We start from the raw sequence: 14,545 nt of genomic DNA, 5'->3' as shown, positions 1-14,545 counted from the left end.
TAGCTGCAAGGACCTCCTGCTCCTCAGAGAGTCCTTCCTGCAGTTCAGCCAGTGGCCTCTACCTCATAGAAGTCCACTGGCTGCAGTACAGTCTGATTCCCAATCCATCTGGGAATCCTTGGCTGCAGTACAGTCTGATTTCCAGTCCATCAGGGAATCACTGGCTGCAAGATTATCTCTATCTTCTCCTTTTAAAGAGATAGTCCCTGCACAGCCAGAGGCCACCTGCTCCTCAGGTGTTCACTGGCTGTAGTAGTATCTGTGTCTCTCGCTCCACGGGAGATAGCCTTTCAGTTGCACCAAGCACTTACACTTCATTAGGTGTCCAGAGGTTAGTCATACTTGTATTATTGGTGATTCTGCAGATCATCCATAATCAGGTATACATCTGTATTGTTGGTGATACTGCAGATCATCAATAATCAGATACTCTCTGTGTGCTGACACGATCGTTACAAACAGACTTTTTTAAATTTAAAATTAACCTCTTACCTCCCACACTCCCCAATAGTTACCCAAAATGTTTGTGTATATATAAGAAAAAAATGTATACAATAAAAAAAACAAAAATATTTACCAAAGGGACTGAACTTTTTTAATATGTATGTCAAGCGGGTATATTACTGTTTCTTTTTAAATCATGGGCTTGCAATAAGTGATGGAAGCAAAACTGAAAAAAATTCACCTTTATTTCCAAATAAAATATTGGCGCCATACATTATACTAGGGAAAAATGTGAAATGTTGCAATAACCGGGACAAATGGGCAAATAAAATGTGTGGGTTTTAATTATGGTAGCACGTATAATTTTAAAACTATGATCGCTGAGACCTGAGGAATAATGAATTTTTTTTAATGTTTTCTTATTTTTCCTGTTAAAATGCAAGTAGAATAAAATAATTCTTAGCAAATAGTACCCCCAAAGAAAGCCTAATTGGTGGCGAAAAAACAAGATATAGATTGTTTTGTTGTGATAATCTGTAATAAAGTTATAGGTGAATGAATGGAAGGAGCGTTGACAAGTGAAAATAGCTTTGGTTTTTTTTAAGGGGAAAAACCCTTAGAGGTGAAGTGGTTAATATTATATGCTCTAGAATAGATGTCTCAACCAACACTCCACTGTATATCAAAGTATCCCAAAATAAACACGTTTTTAAACATGACTCAGAGTGGTCTGGCTACCAAAATGTAAAGTGTAAAAGAAAAGCAGAACCCATCTGCAAACCAAAGCACTTCAATGAGTCATGTAATTAGCAAAAGTAAAAAATAAATATATTAATACTTTCCCACATATTAAGAGAACTGTGCATCTTAAGCATTTCATTAATTGTTCAACGGAGGGCGTAATATATGTGCTTAAATGCACGTGTGATGCCTTCTATATTGGTTTGACAACACGTAATTTCCGTAGACGAATTTATGAACATACACAGGACATCGTGGGGCATAACCTATGTTCTCCTGTGGCCAGACATGTAATTGCTTGTGCACTGAATGCTATTACTTTTAGTGCAGTGGATTTTGTAATAATAATTGCAGTATTTGTATAGCGCCTTTCTCCTGTCGGACTCAAAGCGCTTGCGAGGCAGCCACTAGAGCGCACTCAGTAGGCAGTAGCAGTGTTAAGGAGACTTGCCCCAAAAACTCCTTACTGAAATATGTGCTGGCTTACTGAACAGACAGAGCCGAGATTTGAACCCAGGTCTCCTGTGTCAGAGGCAAAGCCCTTAACCATTACACTATCCAGCCACTACATCAACCACTAAGAGGTGGGAACTTTGAGAAATTGGTTTTACAGCGTGAGCGTCGCTGGATATATAATCTTAAGGCCACAGTTCCACCAGGCCTTAATGATGAACTTCAATATTCTCCTTTTTTATGATTTTCTCCTTGTCTCCCTGGGGTCCATGTAGGGGACTAACCTGTTGACTGTCTCCGCCGTGGCTATGGTGTCGTCAGTTGTTCCCGGCTCGGGCCTTGCTGCTCCCTCCCGAGTTCTCTGGGTCGGTTAGGTGGCTTCCCCTGCTTTGGGCCGGGGGAATGTCTTTTGGGACATCCCTTTCCTCTTCACATGCAAATCTCCTTTTTTCTTTTTGCATAGTCGAGGAGTTATCATATTTTGATTAAATATTGTATATTTACTTTATTTTCAGTTACAGTTAAAGAGACACTGAAGCGAAAAAAAATGATGATATTATGATTTGTGTCAGGAACCGGCCCGCGGCACGCCTGCGTATACGGTTCCCGACTGCGGGTTTGACCAGATTAAGCGGGGAACAGCCTTATTTAAGCTACAAACAAGGCTGGAACCCCTCAAACACTTCCCACTGCCACCACTAGCGTTGCTAGACACGTTCACTCAGCTATCGAGTGCTCAATACGCAATCTGCGTTTTCGTATTTGGGTCAGCTTTGCGCTTAGGCCAAATACGGGAACGCCACGCACCCACACACACACACACAGTTGCAATCTTACACTGTCGTGAAGCAAAGACCCACTAACAGTCGTTCCGAACGATACTGTTAGCCACTCTGCTGTCGCTACTCGCACTGGCGTTGTTCGTACGTTGGGTCAGCTGCGCGCTTAGGCCAATGTATGACAAACGCCCCCACACACAATGCAATTACAATTTCATATGGTAGTGTTGCTCAAGCGTACAATTAGGCATGAACTTATACACGGTTACACTTCAGTCTCTTCTAGGCTATGAGTGTTAGTTTAGTACGGCAGAAGTCAAACTTATTAAATAATAATTTAATATTCTAGAAAAACATAGAACAGTGCAGAGCTTAATATATACAAAAAGATTACAAAAAACAAAGTCAAAATAGTTACAAGATAAAAGTTACAAAGATAACACACACGGATATTTGCGTAAAATAAAAATGGGGATTAAAAAAAACGTTACCAACTTGAAGGTCTCAAAGTTGTCGGCAGGAGCATGCCGCTTGTTCGACCGGAAGTCGAGATCGACTCTAGCTATGCGCTAACTCCCAGAGCAGATGGTCACTAGGCATTTGCCTCTGCTTTTTATACTCTGAGCTACGCCTGGAGGCTGCAACTTACTTGGGGAGGGGAGGAACTAGGTTTTAATTAAATCTCAGACATATTCCATTTCCAGGTAAAAGTCTACTATACATCAAAGATTGTGAAGTTAGGCTTTCAACTCCAGGTGAAAACTTGATTAAGGCGTTTTCCTGTCTCCGTTCTCAGACATAAATGGGATTTCCAGAGATCCACATACATGAAAAGGGTACTATAGCACACACACAAAACAAAAGACTTCCTTCACTTCCAATCTCCCCAGGTTACAGGTGACAATTGATTAAGGCTTTCACATTGCAGCAGGATGTCCTGTGTGATAGGTGACAATTGCTCCCAAACACAATACACCTCGGAGACATTATTCAGACAACATGGTCTGACCACCTGTATAGGCTTCACAGCAACTAATTAAGGGTTTCCTAATTAGAAGCAGACAATGATAGGTAATTTTCACTTTATACGGAATTCCAGGGAGACTGGCTAACAGACAATCCCATATGATAGTCAAAAAAAATGAAGGAAATATGTTCCTGTTATCCTTAATATCATCAGCACCTCAATATATCTCCACACCTCCGCCGTTAACTTGGTGCAAGGCAGATGATCTTCCCAGATCATCCTGCCTGCACCTACACTGTTGGTTCTGCTTGACGGGACAGCCCATCAGCATTCCCATGATTGCTCCCCTTCCTATGTTGAATGGTGAAGCTATATTGTTGGAGAACTAAGCTCCATCTCAGCAGTTTTCCATTGTCCCCGGAAACCCGATGTAACCAACTAAGAGGGTTGTGGTCGGTTACGACGGTGAATACACGACCGTAGAGATAGTGCTGCAGCTTTTGTAGGGCCCATACAATTGCCAAGCACTCCTTCTCTATGGTGGCGTAAGCTACCTCCCGGGGTAGCAGCTTCCGACTTAAGTACAGAATCGGATGTTCTTCCCCAGTTTGGTTTACCTGGCTTAATACAGCACCTAGGCCAAAGGCTGAGGCGTTCGTCTGGACTACAAACCGTCGGCTGAAGTCTGGCGCTTGCAACACGGGAGGGCTGGCTAGGGTCCTCTTCAGAGCTGTGAATGACTGTTCACATTCTGGTGTCCAGAGAATCTGCTTGGGCAGCTTCTTTTTTGTGAGGTCTGTCAATGGCTTGGCGAGGGCACTGTAGTTGGGGACAAACTTTCTATAGTACCCCGCAGTCCCTAAGAAGGACTGGATCTGTTTCTTCGTCTGGGGGGTGGGCCAGGACACAATGGCATCTACCTTCCCCGTATCTGGACGAAGCTCTCCCCCCCCCACCACATGTCCCAGGTACTGTACCTGTTTCATGCCGATCTGACACTTGCTAGGCTTGACTGTTAGTCCTGCTGCAGTGATGTGCCCCAAAACCTGTGACAGCTGCGCTAAGTGGTCGTTCCAGTTGGCGCTAAACACGGCGATGTCATCCAGGTAGGCGACAGCGCAGGGTTCCAAACCTTCCAGGAGACCATTTACAACCCGTTGGAAGGTGGCCGGGGCGTTTTTCATTCCAAAAGGCATTACATTAAATTCAAACAGACCTGAGGGGGTGATAAAGGCAGACCTCTCCCGTGCCTCAGCTGTTAGAGGGACCTGCCAGTATCCCCGACTCAAATCCACGATTGTTAGATATTGCGCGCCAGCTAGCTTATCTAACAATTCGTCGACCCTCGGCATTGGGTAAGCATCTGACGCAGTTATCAAATTTAGTTTTCGATAATCTACACAGAACCGAGTGGTCTGGTCCCGTTTGGGTACTAGCACTACAGGTGATGCCCATGCGCTGTGCGACCGTTGGATCACCCCTAGTGACAGCATTTCCTCAATCTCCTTGCTGATGTGGGCCTGAACCTCAGGGGAGACTCTATAGGCTGACTGTCTAACCGGCTTGTTATTTCCGGTGTCAACATGGTGTACAGCCAGGCTGGTCAGACCAGGGCGGGCTGTAAAGGTACCACGGTAAAGGGTCAGCACATCAGATAGCCCAGCCTGCTGCTCTGCTGTCAACTCCGGATTGATCTGCACCTCGGCAACAGAGTCGGTTTCCTGGGTGGATGCCAGGATGTCAACCAGGGCCTCTGCTTCACCGTCCGGTAGCAAACTGCAGACAGGGAGAGCGCAAGCGGTTCTAGCATGATGTTCCTTTAACATATTTACATGGTATGTTTTCAGCTGCTTACCTCGGTCATCCAGCGCGACCACATAGGTCACATCACTAATCTTCCTATGTATGGTATAGGGCCCATCCCAAGCGGCCTGCAGCTTATTCTGTCGCATCGGGTTTAGGACCCATACCTTGCGACCTACCTCATAAACTCTCTCCCTAGCCCCGTGGTCATACCACTGCTTCTGGGTGGCCTGGGCTTGAGTCAGATTCTCTCGCACTAACCCCACCAGGGTGTCCATCTTTTCCCGGAACTTTAGAACGTATTCCACTATGGAGACCCCGGGACCCATGTCCTGCCCCTCCCAGACCTCTCGAATGAGATCGAGGGGTCCGCGTACCCTCCTCCCATATAATAGCTCAAAGGGCGAGAACCCGGTGGATGCCTGGGGCACCTCACGATAAGCAAACAGTAAGTGGGGCAGGTATCGCTCCCAGTCTCTCCCTTGCGATTCAACAAACACCCTTAGCATCTGTTTCAGAGTACCATTGAACCGCTCACATAACCCATTTGTCTGGGGGTGGTAAGGGCTGGCCATGATGTGTTCTACCTGCATTTGTTTACAGAGGCATTCCATTAGGCGCGACATGAATTGCGGGCCGTGATCGGTGAGCATTTCACGGGGAAAACCGACCCGTGAGAAAATGCGCACCAATGCGTCCGCAACCTTGTCTGCCCGTATGGAGCTCAGGGCTACAGCTTCAGGGTAGCGAGTGGCATAATCTACCACCGTAAGAATGAAACGTTTCCCTGTGCTGCTGGGTATCGCTAGAGGCCCAATTATGTCAACAGCAACCCTTTGGAAGGGCTCCTCTATTATGGGTAAGGGCCTTAGTGGGGCTTTGTCGGTGTCACCTGCTTTGCCGACCCGCTGACAGGCGACACAAGACCGGCAAAAATCAGCAATATCTGTCCCCATGTGGGGCCAATAAAAATTGTGGGCAAGCCGGGATTTGGTCTTGCGGATCCCCAAGTGACCAGCCAGGGGCACCTCATGTGCTATTCTTAATAGCTGCTCCCTGTACCTGTGGGGAACAATCAACTGCCGGTCGGCCTCCTCCACTTCAGACGGCTCAGAGGGAATAACCTCTCTGTACAGTCTGCCGTGTTCCCAGTACACCCTCACCTTGTCGCCCTCCACCGGTGCCCTGTCCGCCAGACTCCTGAGCTCTTCCAGGCTGCTATCAAGTCGCACAGCCTCGGAGAACTCAGCGCTGTCGGCCACAGGCACCAGGGAGGTGGCAAACTGAGAGGCCTCTGGGTCCTCAGAGCCAGGCTCTGAGGTGGAAGAGCCCGACCCAGTGACATCAGCCCCTTCAGTGGACAATTCGTCTGCTGCAGCCCGGTGAGCACTGCGGGTCACCACTGCAGCTGACGGAGCATTCACTGTACACATGTCATCATGCAACACATCACATATTACATCAGCATTATCTGCATTCATGGTAACAACGTGTCCTCCTCCAGGCCTGGGCACTGGAGACTCACTAGGGCTGGCTCCTAGTACACAGTCCGTAGCCCCTGGGGCCTCACCAGCACTCCCCGCTTGCACAGCATTATCACACAGTACCTTGCAAGAGTCCTGAACTTCTGCGGGGGATGCAGGCTCCATGGGGTGTGGAGTAGGCTCATACCGGGCCACTAACCGTCCCAGGTCAGTACCCAACAAAACGTTCGTGGGGATGGCATCCGTTACCCCCACTTCTTTCATTCCGCTGCCGGCCCCCCAATCCAGGTGGACCAAGGCGGTGGGTATGGCGGGGGTGACGCCCCCAACTCCTTTGACAGCCATAGTCTTGCCAGGAATGTACTCCTCAGGGTTCACAAGCTGGGGGTGCACTAGAGTCACCTCTGCTCCAGTGTCTCTTAGACCGGTGGTAACTGTATCCCCAACCGTGACAGGTTGCAGATTCTCTGCATAGCTACCTGCATTCCTGGTGGCACACAATGCATTCCGGGCCCCGCCAGAGTTTGGGGCTTCCTTCTTCTTTTCTGGGCACGTAGCACTGATGTGACCCGGTTTGTTACAGGCAAAACATCTCTGAGTGTCAACGGTGGCTGTTCTACCTCCAGGCGGCTGCGGGACTTGGCTTCGCTGGGTGCTCAGAGGAGAAGGTCTCGCAGGCTTTTCTCCCTTCCAGCTGGGCGCTGTAGTCCTCCGAAAATCAGATGCTCGATTGGACGTGTAGGCATCAGCAACTTTCGCGGCCTCATCCACGGTCTTTGGCTCTCGGTCCCGTACAAACTGCCGGACCTCAACAGGGCAAGTGTGGAGGAACTGGTCTTTTATTATCAGTTCCTGCAGGGCATCAAAGGTTTCAACAGCCAGTCCTTTTACCCACTGCTGGAAGGCAGTGCGCAGGTTGCACGCATGATCCAGGTAACTGTCATTAGGACCTCGCTGCACTGTCCTGAAACGTTTGCGATACACCTCTGGCGTGAGGTGGTATCGTGCAATGATGGCTTTCTTAATTGCCTCAAAGTCTGTTTCTTCCTCCTGGGGGAGACTCACAAACGCCTCCAGGGCCTTGCCTCTCAGCCCTGGTGTGAGGTATCTTGCCCACTGCTCACGGGGCACCCCATACTGCCGACAAGTCCTTTCAAACCCCTGTAGGAAAGTGTCTATGTCAGAGTCCTTGTCCATAGCGGGGAACTTATCCAGGGGGATTCTGTGGACTCGCTCACCTTCGCGTTCTGCGGGTCCAGCAGACCGGTTCTGCTGCTGAAGTTTAGCCAGCTCCAGCTGATGTTGCCGTTCAGCTCTTTCCCTCTCGGCCTGGAGTCGCTGTGCAGCTTGTTCCCGCTCGGCTTGGTGTCGCCGTTCAGCACTTTCCCTCTCGGCCTGGTGTCTTTCACTCTCGGCCTGGCGTCGCCGTTCAGCTCTCCCCTCCTCTGCCTGTCGGTGCAGTAGGATCAGCTTTAGGCGCAGTTCCGGATCAGCCGAGTTCAGTAGCTGTAGATCAGCTTCCAGAGATGTCATCTCCGTGTTCGGTGGATCATCCAGGACATCGTCTCCACTCGCATGCTGTGGCGGGAGCGATTCCTCCTCTGGCGTGTCGTGAGCTGCATCCGCTGACGTTGAAGCACGGGCTCGCTCTGCCTCATCATACTCCTCGAGCGCACGAACTAACTGCTCCTTAGTCTGGCCGCTCACCGTCTCGATGCCTTTGTGCTCACACAGGTTGAGTAGTATCTCTTTGTTTTGCCTTGCATAGCTGGATGCTTTCTGAGCCATCGTGTTGCAAAAAATAAAAAGAAAAAAGGGGGGAAGGGAAAGCAAAACACCAAGTGTGTATCTTTGAACAAAAAAAAACGTATATAGTTTCTGCACTGAGTAGACTTCTGTAGGCTAGTTGCTTCTAGCAAGCTTCCAGCCTTTAGTACTCAGAATAGCGAGCTAAACTGCGTACTAATGTACTAAACGATCCCACCACTGCCACCAATTATGTCAGGAACCGGCCCGCGGCACGCCTGCGTATACGGTTCCCGACTGCGGGTTTGACCAGATTAAGCGGGGAACAGCCTTATTTAAGCTACAAACAAGGCTGGAACCCCTCAAACACTTCCCACTGCCACCACTAGCGTTGCTAGACACGTTCACTCAGCTATCGAGTGCTCAATACGCAATCTGCGTTTTCGTATTTGGGTCAGCTTTGCGCTTAGGCCAAATACGGGAACGCCACGCACCCACACACACACACAGTTGCAATCTTACACTGTCGTGAAGCAAAGACCCACTAACAGTCGTTCCGAACGATACTGTTAGCCACTCTTCTGTCGCTACTCGCACTGGCGTTGTTCGTACGTTGGGTCAGCTGCGCGCTTAGGCCAACGTATGACAAACGCCCCCACACACAATGCAATTACAATTTCATACGGTAGTGTTGCTCAAGCGTACAATTAGGCATGAACTTATACACGGTTACACTTCAGTCTCTTCTAGGCTATGAGTGTTAGTTTAGTACGGCAGAAGTCAAACTTATTAAATAATAATTTAATATTCTAGAAAAACATAGAACAGTGCAGAGCTTAATATATACAAAAAGATTACAAAAAACAAAGTCAAAATAGTTACAAGATAAAAGTTACAAAGATAACACACACGGATATTTGCGTAAAATAAAAATGGGGATTAAAAAAAACGTTACCAACTTGAAGGTCTCAAAGTTGTCGGCAGGAGCATGCCGCTTGTTCGACCGGAAGTCGAGATCGACTCTAGCTATGCGCTAACTCCCAGAGCAGATGGTCACTAGGCATTTGCCTCTGCTTTTTATACTCTGAGCTACGCCTGGAGGCTGCAACTTACTTGGGGAGGGGAGGAACTAGGTTTTAATTAAATCTCAGACATATTCCATTTCCAGGTAAAAGTCTACTATACATCAAAGATTGTGAAGTTAGGCTTTCAACTCCAGGTGAAAACTTGATTAAGGCGTTTTCCTGTCTCCGTTCTCAGACATAAATGGGATTTCCAGAGATCCACATACATGAAAAGGGTACTATAGCACACACACAAAACAAAAGACTTCCTTCACTTCCAATCTCCCCAGGTTACAGGTGACAATTGATTAAGGCTTTCACATTGCAGCAGGATGTCCTGTGTGATAGGTGACAATTGCTCCCAAACACAATACACCTCGGAGACATTATTCAGACAACATGGTCTGACCACCTGTATAGGCTTCACAGCAACTAATTAAGGGTTTCCTAATTAGAAGCAGACAATGATAGGTAATTTTCACTTTATACGGAATTCCAGGGAGACTGGCTAACAGACAATCCCATATGATAGTCAAAAAAAATGAAGGAAATATGTTCCTGTTATCCTTAATATCATCAGCACCTCAATATATCTCCACAATTTGCATGTGTAGTACAGCTAAGAAAAAAAACATTAAGATCAGATACATCAGTCTAATTGTTTCCAGTACAGGAAGAGTTGAGAAACTCCAGTTGTTATCTCTATGCAAAAAAGCTATTAAGCTCTCCGACTAACTTAGTCGTGGAGAGGGCTGTTATCTGACTTTTATTATCTCAACTGTAATTGAACTGTTTACTTTTCCTCTGCTAGAGGAGAGTTCATTACTTCACAGACTGCTCTGAAAGACTCATTTTGAATGCTGAGTGTTGTGTAATCTGCACATATTATAGAATAATGCAATGTTAGACAAAACACTATATACCTGAAAATAAAAATATGAGAATATTTTCTTTGCTGCTAATCTTCTAGTAATTATTCATAGTACACAACCAATTCATTATATCATATATTTTTTTTTGATTCAGTGTCTCTTTAACCTTTTCAGCCGTGCGGACGTGAGCTTCACGTCTGCAGCGGCAAGTGCTAGAGCCGCAGGGACGCGCTAGTCACGTCCCTGCAGTTTGGGTGGTCTGCAGGCGATTGTGCGGGCAGATGCCCGCGATCGCGCTGCTGCTGCTAGCAGAGGGGATTGGCTGCAGGGGACAAAAGTCCCCTGTGCCAATCCGAGCATGTCCGCCGAGAATAAACACTGTTTTTGTTAAAAAACAGTGTTTATTCTGTAAATGGAGCCGCCGCGCTATCTCCGCCGGTTTCCGCCGCCCGATCGTTAAATTTATGAATGGAAACAATGTTTCCATTCATAACTTCCCCGCCGCTGCTGTGATCGGAGGCTTCCGATGGAAGCCTACGTCACTTCCCTGGTTACAATGTAGTGATACATTGTATCCCCATTAGCGTACATTGTACGCTAATGGGATTTTTGCTCAGTAGGGACATCTTGTGGCCAAATAGTATAACACACCTACTAACTTTGGGGAATAAAAATAAATGGTTATTTATGTCAAGAGGACATAAAATGAATAAATATTGGGCTAAAAATTAGTGATGGATGTAAAACTGAAAAAGTGCACCTTTATTTTCAAATAAAATATTGTCACCATACATTAAACTAGGTGTATAATTTTAACATTTAAATAACGAAGACAAATGGCCAAATAAAATGTGTGGATTTTAGTTATGGTAGCATTAATTATTTTAAAACTGTAATGGCTGAAAACTGAAAAATAATGCATTTTTTTTATTTTTTATTATTATTCCCATTATAATACAGTTAGATTAAAATGATTCTTAGCATAATTTACCACCCAAAAAAAGCCTAATTGCTGGCGGAAAAAACAAGGTATAGATCATTTTGCTGTGATAAGTACTGATAAAGCTATTGGGGAATGAAAGGGAGTAGCGCTGACAGGTGAAAATTCCTCTCGTCCATAAGGTGAAAAATCCCCGCGGGCTGAAATGGTTAATCATTAATCTTATGCATAATTACATTGGGTTTTTTGTGATTAAATAGTAGTGATACAATTTTTCTAGTAGGGATTACATTTATTACTTGATGCGCTCACTGCACACAGGTTATTTTGATTCTTTTAATTTAAGTTTTTACACAAATATTCAACATCTCTCTGTTCTTGGGTGTAGTCCCATCATGCCTTAAATCTACAACCATTGTGCCAGTCCCAAAAAATCCTAGGATAACCTGTCTTAATGATTATTGACTAGTTGCTCTAACCCCTGTCATTGCCAAGTGCTTTGAACGACTAGTAGCCACACACATCAAGGCCTCCATCCCAGCAAATCTAGATCAACACCAGTTTGCTTACCGAACAAATAGATCGACTGAGGATGCCATCTGTGTAGCTCTCCATGCTGCCCTCTCACACCTGGAAAAGCCCAACTCCTATGTTAGGATGCTCTTTGTTGACTACAGCTCAGCATTTAACACCATTGTACCTAGCCAGCTAACCAACAAACTCCATGCACTAGGTCTTGCTCCCTCCATATGTACTTGGTTATAGGACTTCCTTACTAATCGCCCTCAAACTGTCAGACTAGGAAAACAGACATCCTCCACCTTACCCTGAGCACTGGCGTGCCACAGGGCTGTGTATTAAGCCCTCTCCTCTATGCACTTTTCACCCATGACTGCCAGCCTATCCATACCTCAAACATAATTGTTAAGTTTGCAGATGATACTACTGTCATTGGGCTTATATCAGACAATGAGGAAGCTGCATACAGAGAAGAAGTTAGGAACCTGACTGTATGGTGCGACATTAACAACCTGTTATTAAATACAAAGAAGACCAAAGAAATGATTCTGGACTTTAGGACCACCAAAAAGACCACTCACCTACCACTAATGATCAATGCAGAGGCTGTGGGGAGTCACCATCACAGAGAACCTGTCCTGGGCTGACAATGCTTTAGCTCTAACTGGCAAAGCACAACAACGCCTCTACTTTCTGAGAAAACTAAGAAGCGCTAACCTCCCACAGAAGCTGCTGCCTAATTTCTACAGATGCACTATAGAAAGCGTTCTGACCAATTGCATGATGGCCTGGTACAACAGCTGCACGAAGGCTACTAGAGAAGCCCTGCAGCGAGTTGTTAAAACAGCTGAAGCCATTATTGGCACTTTAACTACCATCACTGGAACTTTTGTATAATACTCGCAGCGTGAGAAGGGCCAAAAACATTATCAAGGACAACACTCACCCTGGAAATGCTTTGTTTGAGCTCCTTCCATCAGGTAAACGTTTTAGATCAATCCGCACACACACAAACAGACTGAAAGACAGCTTTTTCCCATCCGCCATAAACTTGATGAACTCTGAATGCTCTCTGAAATAATTAACACTGTGTACAAATTGTTTAAACATCTGTAATACTTGGCATACTTGTATAATTTCTTCTCTTCCTACCTTTGTTACTATCACTATGTTCCCTATATGCACCGTGGGGTTGTCATGAAAAGTAATTTCGTTGTGTTACACAATGACAATAAAGTGAATTGAATTTATTTTTTCTCTTCCCCCTTTATTTTCTCCCTTCTTTCTTTCTCCCATTTCCTCTTTTTTTCTTTCCTTTCCCTTCCCCTCCTTAGCTTGTGGTGTGTGGGCGCACTATGTTCCCGCCCTTGGAAGGATGCTGTCACCTATGCGCAGACAGGGGGCACCACTGGGTGGCGAAAGATACGCCTTGGTGGTTTGCCCGTCCCGTTATGTCTGCACATGCTCAAGCTAGATACCCGAGCGGCGCAATGGGCATGCGCCGGCTCGGGGACTTCCGCTTAGCCCGGGCCGCTTGTAACTCAAAAGCCACACCTCGATGGAGGCGCAGCTAATGCACTTCCGGGTGAAACGCCTTTTTTGGCGTGGAGAGGGCCTGCAACTACACAGGCATTCACTCTTACGGTCTGGGAGTCCTGAGGAGCCGGATTACCGGCAAAACCTGTCGACTTAAAGCCTTCAGCAGCCATCAGTTATCAGCCTGATGCTCTCCTTCTCACTGGCCATTTCCTATACAAACACTTTCCATTCTGGATGAACATATGGACGCTTGGGCCTAGATCACTACAGGGCTGGTAGCTATAACACTGTTTTATGCCTTGCTGGATTTTCAAGTCAGTGCATATATATCCCTGTGGGTCATCACAGGATGGACAGTTAATACGCTGGTTTATGGTCTTATTGGATCTCAAACTTGCTCTTGTATACATACTACCATCATTGATCATTCATCTATTGAGCCTGTTTACTGGAATATTGGGACTTGGATGTTGCGATTGGACATCTGTGGTCTGCATACATTGTCTGATCTCCGGTTACGATTGGTAGCAGGACATTCTGGTCTGCACCTGAGTCAGTTAACACTGGAACCTTACCCATTTCAACCTTTGAGCATCTTATACCAGCACTTGGGAAATACTGTTGGATTTCATTAAGCTACATTGTTGCAGTCCTTATGCATTGGAAAACATGCTGGATATAGATCTCATTTTGGTTCTTAGAGAGAACCCTACAATAACCAGGCTGTTACTTAGTGCTGTGTTGGCTTTCAGACCGTTTATTGTAAATCTTCTTTAATGCCTATATATATATATATATATAACTGTGCTTTTTTCGAAGTGTTTTAAAGTTTATTTAATAAATATTTTTTACTTTTGTTAAGTACATGACTCATTGAAGTGCTTTGGTTTGCAGATGTGTTCTGCTTTTCTTTTACACGTTAATATTATATGCCCTTTTAACATGTTTACACAGGGATTTAATATTAATGTATACCTTAAGATATGAAACTGTTATGATTCAGCCAGGAGTAGGCTTTGTGGACTCACTCAGTTAGTGTGGAATCTAAGATGTCTCACCAGTTTTTCCAAATTTGTCTAGCAGGGATGGCAGGATGCTTCACCTAACATTCACCAGAACACCCTGAAATGGATAATCATCTAGTGGACGTGAAACTCTCTGCTGTGAAAACTCCCAGATTCTGACCATCAAGAT

The sequence above is a fragment of the Hyperolius riggenbachi genome, chromosome 1 (genome assembly GCF_040937935.1).
Source record: "Hyperolius riggenbachi isolate aHypRig1 chromosome 1, aHypRig1.pri, whole genome shotgun sequence".
Lineage (NCBI taxonomy): Eukaryota > Metazoa > Chordata > Amphibia > Anura > Hyperoliidae > Hyperolius > Hyperolius riggenbachi.
The sequence above is the reverse complement of the archived record's forward strand: the minus strand, read 5'-3'. Positions refer to the sequence as shown.